Genomic DNA, 19,700 nt, shown 5'->3' on the forward strand with positions numbered 1-19,700 from the left:
AGGAAATGGAAAATTTGACAATAGAATCAGAAATCAATTCAGATTACAAAAAAACACAGCTTCGAATACTGAATTCTTTACTGAGGCACTTCATTGAATTGTACTCATTCCATCTTGAAAAAGATCTGGGAACGTGAGATGTGATAACCTACAAACAAAACAATGTGTTGTTTGTAAAACAGAACAGTTTATGTGAGTAAATGCTGATTATGTTGGTGTTTTCCGACTTGTGGTATGTTTACCGCTTGGGGTACTTCCAATGGTTCCAGAGGATACATCTAAACCTAATTCTGAAAGCTGAAATATTTGATATTTAACAGTTGTAAAGAAGGCACTTATTAAAATAAAGGTGGTTGGAAGAATCAAGGAGACTTTGCTGAAAAAATGTGTATATGGTATGTGTGATGTGGCAATTTTAGGGAATATGATGATGTCGGAAATGGCATGCACTATATGACCAAAAGTAGGTGGACCCACTCTCCTGGGTAATCATTCCATACATCTTGGAGTGTGTCTGTGGCAATGTGTACCAATTCAGCCAAAAGAGCATTTGTGAGGTCAGGCACTGATGTTGGAGAAGAAGGCCTGGCTCGGAAACAGCTTTTCAATTCATACTAATGGTGTTTAATAGGGTTAGGACAGGGCTCTGTGCAGGCCACTTGAGTTCCTTCACACCAAACTCATCACACCATGTCTTTATCGACCTTGCTTTGTGCATAGGGCCTTCCCCTAACTAATCAGTTGATCTTATATAATTGTCTAAAATGTATCTGTATGCTGTAACATTAATATTACCCTTCCCTGGAACTAATGGGCCTAGCCCAAAACCCTGAAAAACCACCCCAGACCATTATCTCTCCTCCACACAACTTTACAGTGAACACTATGCATTATGATCAGTTGTGTTCTTCTGGCATACACCAAACCCAGGTTCATCCATCAGACTTCCAGATAGTGAAGTGTGATTCATCACTCCAGAGAACAAGTTTCCTCCAGAGTCCAGTGGGGGTATGCAGTTATCTTCGGCTTGTGTGCAGCTGCTTGGTCATGGAAACCCATTTCGTTAAGCTCTTGACACACAGTGCTTGTGCTGATGTTGCACGCAATGCACTTCAGCACTCGGCAACCCTGCTCTGTAAGTATGTGTGGCCTACTGCTTCCTGGCTGAGCTATTGTTACTCCTAGATACTTTTAATTATCAATAATAGAACAGTGGACCAGGGCAGAAATTTCACATTGAATTGTGGCATCCTATGTCAACTCCACATTTAAAGTCACCAAACTTTCCAATACAGCCCATTGTACTGCCAATGTTTGTCTATGGAGATGGCTGCCTGTTTATACACCTGTTAGCAATGATTGTGGCTGAAACCTAAACTTAATAATTTAGAGGGGTGTCCACATATGTTTGATCATATAGTGTAGATACATTAAACAGATTCCCACTGGAAGTGGTAGGTCAAACATGAGGAATTCATGGAAGCTCAGAATGTATGTAAAGCTGTCCTAAAGAATTAAAGTAAAAAAGTGATTTCAAAGGGCAGACCACATGGGCCAATTGGTTCTTTTCTGCTGTCACTATATATTAATTATATCCTTAAATAGCCAGAGAATGTTAGTTTAAACGCTTTAACCTTTCTACTTTTAAAAAAGGAATGCGATCCTCAGACATTCTTTGAATAAGAAAGTCTAGCACTAGGTAATGGGTGTTATCCTTGAAATGGGAGTTTGGCAGTTTAGATAAGTAGTGCTAAACCTTGAACTGTCAAGAGCTAAAACTGGAATATTTACTGAACTGTGCAAATGGAGCATTATTTTTGTGTGTAACTACTACAGAAGCTTATGTAATCATTGTAACATTTCATTAAGCTGTACTAAGGGATGGATAAAAGTCACTAATGTATCTAATCTTTCATGAATGGGAAAGGGAGTGCTAAGCAACAAATACGCTTTAGCTATAGTTATTTTTTGTGCTGCTTGGGAAATTCCAAGGTCCGAGGAGACAGAGTTGTGTCTTAGTCCTGTTTACAAGCAAAGGCTGAATTCTGTCTTAGATGACACTACAAGCAAATAATTAAGTAGGTTGAAAGGATTTCAGATGTGTAGTCAGTAGTCTCTAATTCTAACATCCTAGATCAATAAACTGTGAAATAGCAGTCCATAGCAATTATGGACATGGTGTAGTGGGCAGTTGTGAGGTCAGTGGACCATACCATAATCATAATCACCAGCATGGATGGTTTTCTGGTAATTTCATCATACAGAAGGAGTTTTGTCTAAAGGCTGTCCTGTACAGCGGGCAATTACTTTCAAGGGATCCATGTATAAAGTGGATATAGAGGCAAAAGGTGATCATTGTTGACCTTATTTGCATGCGCCTACCAAGAATTCCTTGTGGTTGTGGCAGCACCATGAGATTTCTGAGGTAAAAGCAAGCCTTCTGGCTTGTCTGGTGTCTGTAGATGAGTGTTTAATAATACCTCTACTACCCTCATATAGAAGGTAAATGGAAATAATGATGTTGATCTACTCCACTGGGTGACAAAACAGGTAGCCACAAAATAGCCCTCCCCATTATGCCAACAAAGTTCTGGATAGAAAACAGATATTATATTCATTATAAGTAGTAGACAATTTTTTGGGACTCTCACTTTTTCTGTGAGGCAGGCAGGAAGAACTGTGTGTGCATGCATAGCTCCCAGGCATTTTTATTTTAACCTCTGCTATATAATGACATTTATCAAATACATGATTTAATCTTTTTATGTACGTTATATATTAAAATTTGGTAGTTATGTTGTATAATAACATAGTCAGTTTAAATTCCTTCTACCTCTATGTCCCCGAGGTATGTCTGAGGGGTAAAGTTCATCCAAACACCGTTTGGCTGCCAAAAGGACAACAGGGCCTGACTGGCGATCACGAGGCAACTGTGGCATGCTACATGTTTGTGCTCATGTAGCGTGCTTCCAGTGTATGGAAAGCCCTCGCCTGAAACTTGCAGAATTTAGAGTTATAGGTATTCCCATGTCTTAGCATAAACTCTCTAGTTTTAATGATTATGGTAGTTTTTTGCACATGTTAGTCTGCAAGGGTCTTTCCTGTGTCTGGTCAATTGGGTCGATCCTTAACACAGCTTCTGAGTAAATAGGCCCAAGATAAATAAATTAACAATCACGTTATATCTTTTGCCTACTTTATGTCTTTATGTGAAATGTTTCCTGTAATTTTGGGGGGGGGGGGGTATCGAATGAGTGTGTGAACATTAGTTATTTCAATTGGAACTTGAAAGGGTTTCTCTATACCATTTCCCCATAATTATTTTAGTTTATGTTTTTATTGTTAACCTATTGCATATCATGACTGACAAGTTTAATCATCAATTATTTATTGAAGTTTAACTATTTAATTTATATTTAATTTTAGGATCCATGGATCTGGGCATTTGTCTCACAAGTTCAAATGGAGCTGGATACAGCTATTGAAAGGCTGGTCAAGATATGATCATCTATCAGTATATCCTGCACTTCGTGGTGTTTAAATCCCTTAAACTCTGTGCTGCGTATGAAAATGTGATATAATGCAGTTAAATAACTGACGGGTAGTCTTAACTTTATACAGGACAAGGTTATTTAAAAATATTTATTTATAAAAATATTAAATATAAATATTTATATTTATTTATGTTGTGAATTGAGAAAGTGATAGAAAAAGAGAGAGATTCATTGACACCATGTTGACCAGTAGTTTTTTTAATTTTTGTTTAGTTAATTGGTAATTCTACGTTTTAAGTCAGAATTTTCAGAAAATCTTATCATACTTGTTTTCAACGCTCAATTTTGTAGTTACAATTTAACCTGCTTGATTTAGTAAACATTTTGCAACTTTCTAGAATGAGGAAGCCAAGGCGCCAAATTAGCGCTTTAGTGGAACTACACCAACAAACTAGTAAAGATCATTCACTTGCGGCACACATCTGAGTTAAAGTCAGGCAAGGCCAATGAGTTCCTTATCTTCATTAGGTGCTAAATAGCAATATATGTAATGGTAATTACAAACCTTAGCGATATAAACCATGTACACATTCGAGTTTTACTACTTGCTTACAGTAGCTTTTTACATGACCCAGCAATTTGTGTATTTGTTCCTAATTAGTATGCCAAATAATAACTTGTATGTTCAAGATAAATTTATTTAGAAAAAAAAGCTGCCTATAATGTTTTTGTATGTTTTTAAAAAACAACATTATATTATTATCTTTCCATTGCATGCTGTTGTGTTTTTTTTTTTCATCTAACAATATTTTACACATGTATACTTATTTTAGCCTATGAGTGTTAGAGGCTCACTGACAAATAAAAAAATCCTAAAAAGAGTTGTTCTTATCATGTTTGAATCCTTTAATGTGAACGGCTGCTTTCTCTGATGTAAAACTAAGAAAAATCAACTTCTTGACAAACTGCTTACCGGAATTAGTGTTTACTGAGTTTAATATGTAAACTATTGTTTATTTATCATTGAGCATTACGCTTGTAAACTTTGATAAATATTTTATATACATGTTTGATATACAAAACATAAAATACATTCTCAGACAGTTAAAAGATGTTGAACTTACAGAAGCCCTTTGAGATATAAAAAGGGATATACTTGTGTCAGTTTTGTGTTGAAATTGTTTTGACATATAACCATATTTAAGTGAGAGAACTTAAGGAAAAAGGTGTTGAAAGGAAAGAATAATGTAAAAATAAGTGTAATCACATCCAGTCAGAAAAACAGGGTGCTTTATATACTCAGGAGTCTGGGACAAATTCCCAAGATAGCTATACTAAGTAAATCAAAAGGGAAGTTGGAAAACAGCTCCAGTGAAACGTGGCTTGGGTTTCGAGGTATGAGATGGGATATGATGGCTAGAGAGCTGTCTCACCATGCCCAAGTACCTCAGCATCCCAGGTCCTGCTACTTCACATTGGAAGCAATGATTTGGGGCATGTTCCCATCCGGATCCTGACTGCAAACATGAAGGCTGATTTGCAGCAATTTTGAGGGCATTACCCTGCTTTTTGTTTGGTATGAGATTGTTTCCCAAAATTAGATGCCCGTAGTCACAACTGGGATATAGTCGGTAAGGCTATGCCAGTCTGTGGTGGTGGTACAGCTTAATTATTTTCTTATTGTTGGTAATGTTGGAATTGGTGCAATGGGTTGGCTCGGTTGTTTACACTGATTTGCATATAATTTGTTTGCAGTTTACTTATATTAAGTTTAAGTGACATATTGATTAAAATATGTTAAACAAATGTTAAACTTTGAGTTATTGTGTTGTCTCCTCATTTAAGGTAGCAGGTGGAAAGGGGTCCCAACATTGTCTCAGTCATGGTCCAATCAGCAGGCACATACTGGTAACAAAGTTAAAGTAGTGCTTGACAGGCAGTGTACTGCTTTAACAAGAAGCTCCTTATGTGCTTTTTTTTTACCATTCTTCCGGGTCCAACTTGTCTTACTCAGGACTGCTGGCACTGGAAAGTTTTAGAGCCTGGTTTGGCAAATAAGCTTTGTCTTATAAAATGTATGATGTTCAAGTCCTCAGATAAGGAAATCATTTACAAATTAGATTTTAACATGGACAAATGAAGTGGTACTGTAAAAAGAACACCATTTTGGATTGAAGCCTACATTTAAGTACGATATTTAATACTGTGAAATTATTCTTTTATTATCAGTCAAATAAGGTTGTGCTTCAGAAAATTCAGGGTTTGGAGAAATATAAAATAGCCTCTATTTCTCTCTATCTTTCTCTGTGTATGTATGTATTTGTGCGGGTATATATATATTTAATATATATTTAGTATATATATATATATATATATATATATATATACATATATATTTTTTTGTACAATCCCTTTATACTGCTTTTAAACTACTTGGCAGTGAGGCAATTTCATATTTCACTTAAATAATCTTGTGAATCTGTCAAAGGACTGATCATGTCATGATGCATGTAGTGGTTTAGGATGTATTGAATGTGGCATCAGTGTAAACTGGTGGTTACTCCTCACTTCCACAAGTGTTAGTGTCTTCCTGAGATTTTCAGTGTTTCGCCCAGGTTTAGTCGAGGCTGAGCCAAGTAGAGGTGCTTATTTTCTTGCAATTTTGGACGTAATTTGTAAATATCCATATAACAGAATTTGACATCATGACAAATGTAATATATTAAGACGACTCAGCTTGTCGTTATATCCTAAGATAAACTGTAGGCGAATCCTTACCTGTGATTCATTCATTATCTGTACACTGTATTGATAAAACCAATTAAAGTATGCAACAAAGCACTTGTGTATTCTGCATTCATTTTTAAATCAAAGGATGTGAAGATTGAGTGAAAAGCTTGTTATATGATGAGCTAATCATCTGACAACTAACACATTACGTATGTAATGATCTGAATCTGGTTCTTTTCGGTCAACCACATATACTGGATGACAGGCTATGCTTCAAAACTCTGCACTGATACTCTCATGAGCACAATTTTTATCTTATTCATGTAACAAGCTCACTTCGTTACTGTACTGTATTGCACCGTAATCAGCTTACCCGGCGCCTGGCTTCAGTCCTGCATGAGGAATTCAGCCCACACCTGCATATAAGCTAAGCCACTTAACTTTTTGGTCAAATCAATTGTTTTCTTTCAGTTTAAGTGTAAACTGTGTATAAAATGCATGTTATACTAGTAGACCAATGAAGGAAAGCCACATATGTCATATATAGTAGTACACCACTAGCACCCTCTCTGCACACTAGCTAAAAGGAAAAAAACCCCATACCTTTCTGCATGTGGTAGGCTCCTATGGGAAGACATGGTTCATGGCAGACATTTTTAAAGTTACTGGACACGTTAGGTTAAAAGTGTGTTAGCATGAATCATACTATTCTCTTGTCAAAGCCCCAAAGCAGTAGTAATGGATAGACTGTTGACATACACAAACACACATATACATTAGCCCTTATACATGTCTGCTCATGCACGTATTCATACTTGCCCTTACACACAAACATACTCTTGCTGTAACAGACATATGCTTATTTGTCCTTACACAGACACACTTGCCCTAACATTCTAACTTTCCTTCACACTCTTTCAAAACAGACACACATTCTCGCTCTCCAATCTCTCTCTTCCTTCTTCCACTTTCTCTTCCTTATGAAGGCTTTCATAAGCATAAAATATATTTCATGCATATAATGATTGCACATAACCTGCGTCTTATGCTTCTCTACCTTGCAATACTGTTACCTTCATGGGCTTTGTATGTAACTGCATATATTTGATACATGCACTCAATACATTTTGATAAAGGGGTGTGAAAGCTTTTAGAACAAATATTATTTTTCATTACTTGGATTATTTGTTGGGGCATGTAGTGGAACCTTCTGAAGAAAATGTGGTAATAGAAGTTATAGCATCTGCACTATTATATAATGCCTGTTAAATAAATTGCTCCCCGATTTAGTGCGTTAAAATATACCACAAGTACTTTTATATGCTTACACAATGCTAAGTAGGTTTTTTGTTTCCAGGAAAGCAAATTAGAACAATGCACTACATAGTGAATCTCCTGAGCAGATCCTGAAGCTAGCGGTGTTAAATATGGCCACTGGTATTAGAGGACACGGTATCTCTCTCACTGCAACTGTGCGATTTTGCATTTTTAGGAGTGTGAGGACATTCTGTAAGTTCAAACCAATATATCAGAGATTACAAGCATCTTCTCTGTGACATAAATCATATCTACATTCTGCTCTTCCCAGTGACTGCTGAGCAGAAACAAGTCAAATCATCAGGGATAACAACACAAAACAGGTTTATTTATCTTGTCTTTGTTGATATCCTTTAGCTTTTTTTCAGTGAAAAAATGAACATATCTATTGGGAAATATTTGCTTTATAGTTGCAGTTTGATTTTTATGGTAAACTCTAAACAGTACATGATACAAAAGCAGAGAAGTTAAAGTCACTTCAATCAAGTCTTTTATTTTCACTCGTTTGGGAGAAGGGATTTACAATAAAACATTGTAAACTAGTTTTTATTAGTTTAATAAATGTAGAGCTCATACCAACAATTGGCTTGCTTATTAAGCTTTGTTATGGTTTATTACCATTACTTTATTAATAAAAGTAGGTATTCCTTTGTGGAAGGGGCATAGCCAAAAAGTGAGATGGTCACTGGTATGACATAGATGGGCATCAGCCAGAAGTTACAAAGCGTAGGTGGCAGTGGCCAGGGATACCATCATGTCCTACTGATACCCCTAACAACAGGGCCCCAAGGCACATGCCTAGCGAGAAATCCATTCCTAATGTCCCTAGAATCAAAAAGCATGGATATTCCTAGATGACTATTATATTTAAATAAATTGTTCACTTAATGTCACCATCAATCAATCACACCTCACACCCTTACTTTGCCTGGAGCCTTTCCTCAAAGCTGCTCACAGCTAGGTCAAGTAATGTCATGTTACATGACCTCACTAAGCTCCCACCTCTCTGAGTGGGCCGATCAAAGTTGGACTGGCCCGGTTTGTAAAATTTTGGACCATGCAGAGGGGCCCCATGTGTGCTTCACATGATAACAGTGAAGCGTATAGCTTGTTGCTGTTTTGACATTTCAACACTCCAAATGACACATTTTAGAAATGTTTTTAATAGAATATCTGTATTTATGTTTCCAGTAACGTTTTGGTCATATATCGCAGCATACAGCTGGCGTCCTCCTCACTTCCTTATTTTCTGCCCAATTAACAGCCTTTTAAATCTTTATAATTTATTTTATTACTGATGCAAAAAACACTGGAGATGAATGCATGGTCCATCCAGAACCTCAGTACAGGAGGGTTACATTACAAACTCTAACTTACTAACACATGGTATGTTAAATGTTTTATGCTATATTGATTAATGTTTTTTAGATGACACGCAGATATCCTGAACCTAACTCCACATAAAGCTGAGTACATCTGTATCGGCAGCGGAATATGCTGGGAGAGATACACAGATGCTCAAGAAAGACTGAGAGGTGCCTGTTCCGACAAGAAACATACAAGTTTGGGTCAATGTCATAATGTTAGCTATGTCTAAACACCAACCATAGACTGGTTAAACCTTTATTGCATATCGGGCAGAGTTTAAAACATCCGTTTGAATAAAACCGCACTTAAAATCTACCTAGGTAAAAAAAAAAAAGCCTTCTTCCAAAGTAAGACAGTCTGAGACCACAAAAGGCCTGTCTGTGGATGTGTTTTTATGGCTTCCAGACTTCCTTGTCTTGTCCTTTTTTCTAAACTGACTTACTAATTTGGCATGTAGTTGGTGTATTAAATAATGCATTACTTTGAAATCTGCATTGTTCTGTGACTCACCATCATTCACCAAACCCGATACGCTTTCAGCTTAGCAGTCCTGGAATTTGCAGTCTTAACAAAAAGAAATGTACTATGACATCTCTATCACTGGAATGTCCAGAAAGCCGCCACCAACAAATCCTTTGCACCTGAGAGCAAGACATAGGACATTTCTTTTCAGCAGGAGGAATATATATTAATACCAAGCAAAACTTGAGTGTGTACACGATGAAACAGAGACACCACTGGTCCTGTATACATTTGGGTATGGTATTCATGGCAAGTAACACTTTATCTTTTCCTGCCACATATTCAATAAAACACATATTTAAATTTGTACAAATAAATGGAAATTGTTATGAAAATGCAGACTGTTTCAGAATTCGAAGCCAAATAATGATAACGGTAAAGGCAAGTTTCCAGATATTGTAGATTGGGGAAAATATTTTGGATTGGATACAAATTTGGAAAATACTGGCGCCAGATAATTAATTCAATTTTCTCAATATGATAATACAGTTAGATCATCATGAATCTTACTGTTGTGTATAACAGAGCCGTGTCCTGGGGATAGTTCAATATTCAGTATTCCTAACTCTTCTTCTATTTAGTGATATTAAAGGCCAGATGGCAAATATCTTGGAAATGTCAGGCATCTTCAAAGCATTATTCTTTTTTTTTTTTTCCTTCAAATTAACGGTCATTTTTACAAGTGATGTAAGTGTGTTTTAATGACCAGTTCAAAAGTGTAGATTGTTAAAATAAATTAATGAACGCAGTGTATACAAGGAACCAGATACCAAATCTATAAATCTCACATACCAGCTTAATTATGTGCTGACATATAAGTAACGTGCTGTGACCAGACAGCAGAGGTACAAGCAAAAGGCCGGATTACAGATAATTCACTTGTAGTGTCTGGGAGGTATTGAAAGGAATGGAATTAGCACATTAAGTCAACGCACATAAAAACACATACATTTGCTTTTGTCAGCAATGATATTCCTCCGTTTACTCATATCAATGTTTCATAAAGTGTCCATAGAGTATGCAAAATGATCAGAAAATGTTGAATAACCTACAGCATGATGGTTTTATCTAGAAAATAAAATGATATAAGAACATTCTAAGATTGTTACAGAACATCATATGACATTACGCCAATGATAAGCGTTATGAAAGTCAGATACCAAAAAGGCATGGCAGTGGTCAATATCATACATAGTACGCTCACATTTTAAACATGCCATTACCACCAGAAACTCTCGATATGCCGTGCTCTCTGATTTTGTATTCTGCTTTTCTGATTTGTCTGTTCTGGTCCCCTCCCCCTTTCGCTTTTCTGTATTTTTCCCTATTTGAAAATGCAAAAAAACTGATTTACCCTATAAAAGTCAGATACTATAATTTAGTAAATACCGTATTTATCGGCGTATAACACGCACTTTTTTAACTAAAATTTGAAGCTGAAATCCTACCTGCGTGTTATACGCCGATAAATCCTAGAGCCAGTGGCGGAACTACCGGGGTCGCAACTGCGACCGGGCCCTGGAGTTCTGCCAGTCAGGGGGGGCCCAAGGGGTGCCGAGCGGTTGCTGAAGACGACCGCTCGGCAACTCTCGGGCCCCCCTGACTGACAGAAATCCAGGACTCCTCTGCTGGCGGCTGCCGCCTGCCTCAGCCTCAGCCACCTGCCTCAGCCTCAGCCGCCGCCGCCCGCCGCCTGCCTCAGCCTCCGCCGCCTGCCTCAGCCTCCGCCGCCTGCCTCAGCCTCCGCCGCCTGCCGCCTGCCTCAGCCTCCGCCGCCTGCCGCCTGCCTCCGCCGCCTGCCGCCTGCCTCAGCCACCTGCCGCCTGCCGCCTGCCTCAGCCGCCGCCGCCGCCTGCCTCAGCGCTTCAACTCTTGTGTTGGAAGCGTGAGACAAACGCCTCACGCTTCCAACACAGGAGTTGAAGGTAAGTGACCGGGATGGGGTTAGGGAGAGAGAGGGGAGATCCTGAGAAGGGGGGTTAGGGTGTGTGTCTTACTGTGTGTGTGTCTTACTGTGTGTGTGTCTTACTGTGTGTGTGTGGTTTCCCAGATAGCAGTGATTCTGATGAAGTTTTTTTTGTTCAGTTTTTTTGCTCAAAAATGGGGGTGCGTGTTATACACCAGTGCGTGTTATACGCCGATAAATACGGTAAGTTCACGGTAGACCTTGGGGGGGAATGCAGATACTGGAAATAGGATCATAATGTTTTCTGGTAGAACATAATAATACATGATAATTGTCATAAGACTATTGACATTTTAAATTTAGTTTTTAAGGAAATGGAGATGATGAAGCTTAAGTGGGGTTTTTTGTAATTTTTCCAACCATATATGGAAGAAATAAAATAGTGTTTGCTCTAGAAGACATCAATGTCAGGAATGCAGCCAGAGAACCAACAATGACTGGGCTGGACTAACCAACGTCTTGAGTCATACTTTTAGGAGTTATGAACAGGGGGTATCTGTAGAAGTGTATTGTTTAAACAATTTTATAAATATGCTGTAATATAATAAATGTTTAAATTACTTGGCTTCACAAAATATTTGTGCTCCAAAAAAAATAATATTTAGTTTAAATACAAGGGTGGATGTTTCCATGACTACAGAGACTCATACAGCCTTGCTGTTTGAGGGGGTGTATACAAAAACAGTAAAACAAAACAAAAAAAAAGTAAAACAAAACAAAAAATTCTGTGAACAAAACACATTTGTAATGGACAACACTGGTTGCTCAAAGCCTGACTTGGCCCTGCAAACGATTAGCACATGATCAGCCTTACAATCCAAGCTCCCTAGTCATGCAGACTAGTAGCACCCCTATTTTTAGGCTTTGTCTGTGTGGCGCAGATGGATAATGTGTATTGCAAGAGCAAAACATGGGATGGGTATGGTTTAAAGTTAGAAGGACGTAAGTCAGGGGCGGGCTGGGCCGGGGGGCAATTGCCACCCAGGCCGCCCGAAGTCTAATCTAAACGGCCGCTGGGTGCTAATGCCGCCGGCCGGCGCTACTTTAATACTTTTTTTTCAAATGTAATATGGCAAGCCGGATCGGCTATTAAATGAAAAAAAAATAGTATTAAAGCAGCGCCGGCGGCGGCATCAGCACCCAGCGGCCGTATGCGATGGCCGCCAAGTGATGGGAGCAGCGTGAGGGGTGAAAGCTCCACCCCCTCGCACTCACCTTTCACCCCTCAAACTGCTCCATCACTATGCGGCCATCAGATTGTTGGAAATCGAATCTAAACGGCCGCTGGGTGCTGATGCTGCCGGCCGGTGCTACTTTAATACTTTATTTATTTATTTTTAATATGGCAAGCCGATCCGGCATATTGAATAAATAAAAAAAGGATTAAAGTAGCTCCGACTGGTGGCATCAGCACCCAGCGGCCGTTTAGATAAGTTTTCCAGCAGTCTGATGGCCGCATAGTGATGGGAGCAGCGTGAGGGGTGAAAGGTGAGTGCGAGGGGGCGGAGCCACTTCACTTGACTTGCCCCCCAGGCCTTAGGCTGCCAGCCCTCTCCTGAGTAAGTAGAAGGTGGAGGTTGGTTGGGCAAACGCAAGGGTGGGCAGTGCTACCTTTAGACCATTCCGTTTTGCAGCCAGTGTAAATCTCTGTCCATATTGATCCTTAGCATATAGACTCCAAAGAACTTGGTTTCCTAAAATACCAGATCATATTGTTTTGACTTATAAAGAAATGTTCACTGTCCCACACAAAACATCAGCAAACAAAAATATATCTTTGGCAGCAATGTGTGAGTTTCCTTAACTTGGGGTTAACATTTGTGTTTCTGCTCTGAGAAACCCTGGTTTTAGGGAAAATATTTATAGATACTTCCAAGTCTTTGAAGCAATCCTCATATAGCAATTTAAACCAATCTAACATCCCATTATTTGTATGAGTCACTGTATTTTCAAGTGTGCAATTATATTAATTTAAGGATAACTATTTGGTTAACTAACTGCTGGGCCAACACAAATAAAATTAAGTTTTGAGAAGTTTAGGTTTCAGATTTTAATGTCCTAAACAAAGAATGGAAACAATTTACTTAAATGCTTAACTTTTATTTAAATATTTTACTGGTAGCCAGGAATCACCTGAACCTACAAGCTGTAACCATATTTTAACTTGACTTCTCAGTAGAATAAGAAGTCATCTCTACAATACCTGAATGCACATGAATACACACACAGTCAATAGCATTCAAACTTCTAACCAGTCCCATTATAAGCGCAACATTTCCACCCTATTGCCCCACTATCATAATTTTTATGGCAGCCGTGACCATGGTCAGGAGATTTATGGAGCTTTAGAATTGATCAAGGCCCCAGTTGGCCAGCAGATGATCTCGCAACGATCTGCTTTAGTGGTTGCACAGGTAGTCAAGTTTATAATGTTATAATGGCCCAGCCCACAACTATGACTCTAATCATGCCCCAGCCTCACCTCACAACCAAACTAAGGTGGCATCTGAAACGTTGGTTGTGTTTCGGCAAATGACCTTGCTGCAAGAAAGGGACCCATGCACCAAGTGGGCTCACCCTCCCATCTACTGTGTTGCTTTGCTAATTTGCCCCTGTTCATATTCATATCTACTAGAAAGGTAAAATATGTTGCACATTTTTTTATATACAATGCTGACACAAGAAGGTAGCCTAATTTAAGTTAGACTTCCCAGGGTAGGCCCAGAGCTGTTCCTCATTTGAAGGAGTGATTTCCTGAACGAGCAAGGTGAGTCCTAGACATCCTATAGTGTGTGGTGAATGGGAAGAAAGTGAGGGGGAGTGGGCATAAGCAAAAAATGCTACCCTGCCGGGGAAAAGAGGAAGTTTCTTCTGGAGATTCCATGTACGTTCATGATCAAATAGAAAGGAATGTACCTCTAGAAAGCAATTTGTTACATGGGGATAGTTCATGGGCATTTCATTCTGGAAGTATTAATCTCTATTCTTACTTCCCAGACTGGACATGTAAATATCTGCATACATCATTCTGACTTTCTGAGGGCTGTCAACTTTTTCTTTTACAGCTATCCTTCTGTAACCTTATCTGTTTTCTTTTACTTTGTTGTGAATACTTCTCCAAATGTTTCAGTCTGTTTCGATGCTCTACGATGGTTTTTGTTGTGTTATCAATCATACGTTTTTTGCAGGCCTCACATAATACAATAACATATTGTGTATCGTGCAATTCTCATATATGAAAGAAAAATCAGGTACATTAGAATAATTCAAAAGTAATTTAAAAAGGGAAATACATCCAGTTTGCGCACCTTTTTGTAACCAATACAAGCTTAAATATTTCCAGTCTCGGAGCAAAGGAGGATATGAAAATCTCCATCTGTTGTTTAGAGCTTGGAATGACTTTTCTGATGCACTAATGACCTTTGTAAGACAAAGAAGAAACAAGGTGACTAGAAGGCAGTTGCAGCTGGTCACTAACAAATGAGACATATTGGTGACTGAAGAACTATAAAAGAAAACCATAACACAGGAAAAGACATATGTGGACTGTGTGCCCCCAGAGTCACATATAACACATATAGCTGCAAGGCTGGTTATTTTTATCATCTTTACAGTTTATTTGAGGTTTTTTTTTTAGCCCTAAGGGTTAATATTTTAGAACTAGAACTAGTAGATCAATAACACCTTCCTTTACGTGAGTGAGAGTTGCAAGCCTGCTGCGTCATATCTGTTTGTGTGTAATAAACGGGGTTTTGTTAATAAATAATAAAATGGTAAACTGGAATAGGGGCCTTGTTATTATAGACTACATAAAATGCTTATTTCTATCATCATTATCGTCATCAGTTTTCTTTTGAGCCCTAAAGATTCATGTTTTAGAACAAAAGTATGTACACAACTAGTAGATCAAATTGAATCAGAGCCTGGGTAAGTATCTAGAGCTCGTGTATTTTGGAAAGACAGTAAGTAAACGCTCAATTATGAAGCTCCTCTGTTTCAGGTCAGTGTAAAAGAATATTTTCTGTGCATCCAAAAAATCTGGCCAGACTCAGAAGTGTATCAGTGTAACATAAATATGAAAAAAATATATATATATAAGGGAACATTTTAGTCTTTATGTACGTGCATACCTCTGTGATGTAAAATAGGAGTGGCTGCACGGTATCTTACCCACTTTCACAGATACTATGATAGTATTTGCTCTACTTATGTTTGATCGCTGCCCATCCATTTAGTTCAAACACTGTGTTTACAGAGGTTTTTTTTTAATTACATTATTTCAGAGTGTATGTATATAAGAGGGGGCTCTAGCCGTAGTGCTTAGCTGTGGGGCTCATTTTCAGTGGGTCATGCCAGGTTCACACCTTGCATTGCTGTTGAATAACACCATTATTTTCCCTCCAACTAAGCTAAACTTTCATAAGTGCTCTGTGTAATGTATTAGACTTTAATGCACACTGGACATCTCTAAAGAAGAGACCGTAATGTATGGTAAAAAAAAAATAAAAAAAAATAGCCCTGCATGCAGGTTCCTTAATAAATGCTTATGTCATTTCACCCTTGGAATTAAACCCAACATAATTTGTTGTTTTCTTTACTATCGACCTTGTGCTCAGACTCATTTTTCTGATTTGTCCAGACCTGCCTTCCTTATGTCATTGTAGATCTATGTTGCATATCCTCAAGATTGTTTCCTTCTTATCCATTACAGTAAAAGTATCCCATGCACTGAATAGTAGACCTTGTTGCTATTTATAGGTGATGTTGGCTCTTAAGAAGCGATTGTGGCCAGGATTGGCTGTTTTCCTGGGGAAAACGTCATCACCCAAATAAGTTAATATAAAAACAAAAACAACTAGAAATTGTATTCCGTAGTTACCATTAATACTACAGAGGAGCTCAACACAAATATCAAAACCCAAACTAATCAAATCAGGGCAAAGCCAACAACGGCATTCTAAACATGTTCCTAGCAGTGTAGAAGTTTAAATGCCTGCACAGACTGACAGGAGGCACAGCGGAGGCCTGTTCTTGACTTATTAATAACATGGTAGAGGGAGTGAGCTGAGTGCTGAAATTTGTTCTATTTCCTAGTCTGTACTATTAATAACCCTCGAAGGGAAAATCAGATATTAATATCAGCAATTGGTATCCCATTGAAATTTCTGACACCAACATAAAGTGGCTAATATTTCAGTACATATTTAACTCTGTATAGCCTGCTGGTTGGCTTTGGCAGAGAAACAGCAAAAAGTAATTCCCACATGTATTAAGACACTACTGATACTTAACCTTCAGCCTGTCACTCTCAGAAACCTTTCATTCTAGAACCTGTGCAATGAGCATTCTCGATTTTTGTCTTTAAGAAATATAGATTTTTAAATTCTATAAAATATATAATTCTATAAAAATATAGATTTTTAAATTACGTTCTGAAAAGGAATTCAGTTGCACTAATGATTATTTCCCTTTATATACAGCGCTGACCCAAGCAGAACATATAATTTTGCTTGTCCTGCAAAGCTTGAAATGTTGAAATGCCTGAGGCTGGGGAAAAAATGACCTCATAATGTCACAAGGTATAGGTCCAGGGATTTGAACTGGGTTTTTCCAAATGTGCTTTATTAGGTGTTGGAAAAAGTAGTCTGATACAGACATTAATGTTAACTTTGAATACTCCAAAGACATTCATTGTGCACCAGTGTTTCAGTCCATGGAGATGAATGGAGGTTTATAGTTCATTCACCCCAGGGAAAAGCCTATATGAAACATTTAATGTGGCAACAAATCATTACCTGGGGGTAGGCTAAAGAAAATCTAAAGTTTAGAAATACATTGCCTAAAATTCAGTGTTGTATGGATAGATAGATAGATAGATAGATAGACAGACAGACAGACAGAAAACATATTCTGGAGGTTGAAATAAAAATCATAGTATATCACTATAAGATTTTATTAACAGGAATCCCTTTTCCTTCTAGCCTTGCAGTAATGATCTCATCTAAAAAAACAGAATCTTGAGTTTGCTGGAATCCCAAACACATCAAATAAATGGCTGGTACATTGTACATTTGGTTCCAATTTAGGTTAGCCTAATGTATATATTTTTTTACCCTTGCCAAATTTTCTTGTAGGGACGGTGCTGGTTTTATGAACAGTGTCTTGATTTCTAGATTCTTCTCGCAAACTTAAAATGTCAATGTGAAATTCCCATTGCTCACGCTTTGTGTTGAATGCTACATGGGCAGAGCCATAAGATGACCACCCATGTAAGTTGCATTATGACAACACAAATTATGTTAACACCTGCACAGAGCCCTGACAGAATTTCTGAAAGCTAACGTGTCAGTAAAGTAATTCTTAGGTGAATATAACAGGAAATAAATGAAAGCATATGTTTTGGGATTTAAATTCAAAGCTGAATGCAGGTTTATTTAAGAGACCTGGTAGGCTTCAAAGCAAAGGCTGTTCAAAACACACCTCAAGATAAATCAAATCCACACACTAAAGGATCTATCTATCTATCTATCTATCTATCTATCTATCTATCTATCTATCTATCTATCTATCTATCTATTTGAGGATATAAATCACATTTAAAACTTTATATGGATAATAATGAAATAAGAACACATACATGAAACAAAAAAGCACATCATAGTATACAGAGTTGATTTTACCCCCTTCGCGTCCGGTGACATACCGGGTACGTCATGCCCAAGGGGACTCATCAGTTTTGTGATGTACCTGAAACATCATGCAAAAATTGTGGTGATTGCGGGGGCACTGCTGCCTTCCCAGGTGTCTGGGCAGACCAATACAGCCACCCCGAGCCATGGGACCGATTCTGCAGGCAATCACGTTTTCAGCTGCCACAGGTTGTGTGTTGCTTGGGTCCCCCCACAACATTCTCCTGTTGCATGATCGGTCCATGAGAGCGACAGTGCAGTGTTAACTCCTTCAATGCCGTGTTCACTCCTACAGGAGTGATCAAAGAGGCTCCTCCCCGCAATCGCCGGTTTACCTGCAATTGTGTCCCAGCTGCCAGAGGCAGCTTCAGGGACAGGGATTGAAGTTTCTTCTTCGCTCTATTAAGAGCAATGGTGCAGCGTTAGCCTCTTCAATGCCACGATTGTGAATAACCCCTGGGGGATTCCGCAGCGCTGTTACATTCATTAGAACAATTTATAAACACATAAAATAACAAACTGGTGCAAAGGAGAAGAGGGCCCTGCTCTTGCGAGTTTACAATCTAGTCGGTGGTTATCATGTGTTATTTAAGTAGAAGGTCAAAATATATTCCAAATCCTGCTCTGTGTTTGCCCTCCTGACCAGACACACTAAAATAAACATAGTAACGTAGTCCTTTGCATAAATGTTTAACAAATTGGTTTTCCAACATCGTCATTACTTGACCTGGTCATAGCTGTAAAGAAAGAACACATGTGAACACCATGAGTTTCTGTGTAGACACCAGGGCTGCCTACATCCGACAAGCAGGCTCATAGTCTTGTGCGCCATAGTGCCCCTAAATACTGCATCACTCCCTCACACTTGTGATTGTTGCATTGCTTAGTGAAGTGGAGCTTTAAGATATGACATCATATCCCAATGCTCCATTTTCTTAGCAATGCAGAGACCACGAGCAGGGCACCCAGTTGGCCCTTCCTAAGAAAGAGAAAACAGGGGCCATGCAAAGCTTCCTTGCCCGCACACTTGATGAGCTGGGTTGGTGTTATATAACGAATTGCTAATTATTCAGAAAAACCTCATTGCTTTTACAGTACTTTGTCCAAGATCAACCCAACTCTTCTACCAGGAGAATCTCACCATGGTTCATATCACCATCAAAATGGTGACACAAGATGCAGCTCATCAGTAAATAAGGTTTTGCAAAATGACTAATACTTTTACAAGACATAAAACTAGAGGACAAGCAAAAAAAATGCATACAAATGTGTATTATGGCCACTAGACATAAGGCTTAACCTGTGTGATTTAAAGCCATTTGTTTTGAATCACAAAAAATAAGACTTCCCATACAGAATAAGTTGTTCTGAAAAGCTCTAAAAAGCAACAATTTAAACATTATTTGTGTTGGCAAAACTTTGTCTTGGAAGTGAAATGTAAATCATTTTAATCGAATTGGATTTACATAATATTTGCATAGACATTCCAACGAACACCGCATATGCCACTTGAGATAGCAATTTTCATTCTTCAGCCTAACAAACGCATTTTGTCAAGAATCTCTGCCAAAAATGTTCAATGGGCAAATTTTCCAGTTGCATCAACTTCAGGCA

At 38.3% G+C, this 19,700-nt stretch overlaps 1 long non-coding RNA gene across 1 annotated transcript; it reads left to right on the forward strand.

Moving 5' to 3' along the window:
* The first annotated feature begins 10,732 nt into the window (after positions 1-10,732).
* LOC128497901 (uncharacterized) lies at positions 10,733-11,995 on the forward strand. The gene is made up of 2 exons (XR_008354350.1): positions 10,733-10,821; positions 11,586-11,995. It is a non-coding gene; the product is annotated as an uncharacterized LOC128497901 (long non-coding RNA).
* The last annotated feature ends 7,705 nt before the right edge of the window (positions 11,996-19,700 follow it).

This window comes from Spea bombifrons, chromosome 5 (genome assembly GCF_027358695.1).
Source record: "Spea bombifrons isolate aSpeBom1 chromosome 5, aSpeBom1.2.pri, whole genome shotgun sequence".
Taxonomy (NCBI): domain Eukaryota; kingdom Metazoa; phylum Chordata; class Amphibia; order Anura; family Pelobatidae; genus Spea; species Spea bombifrons.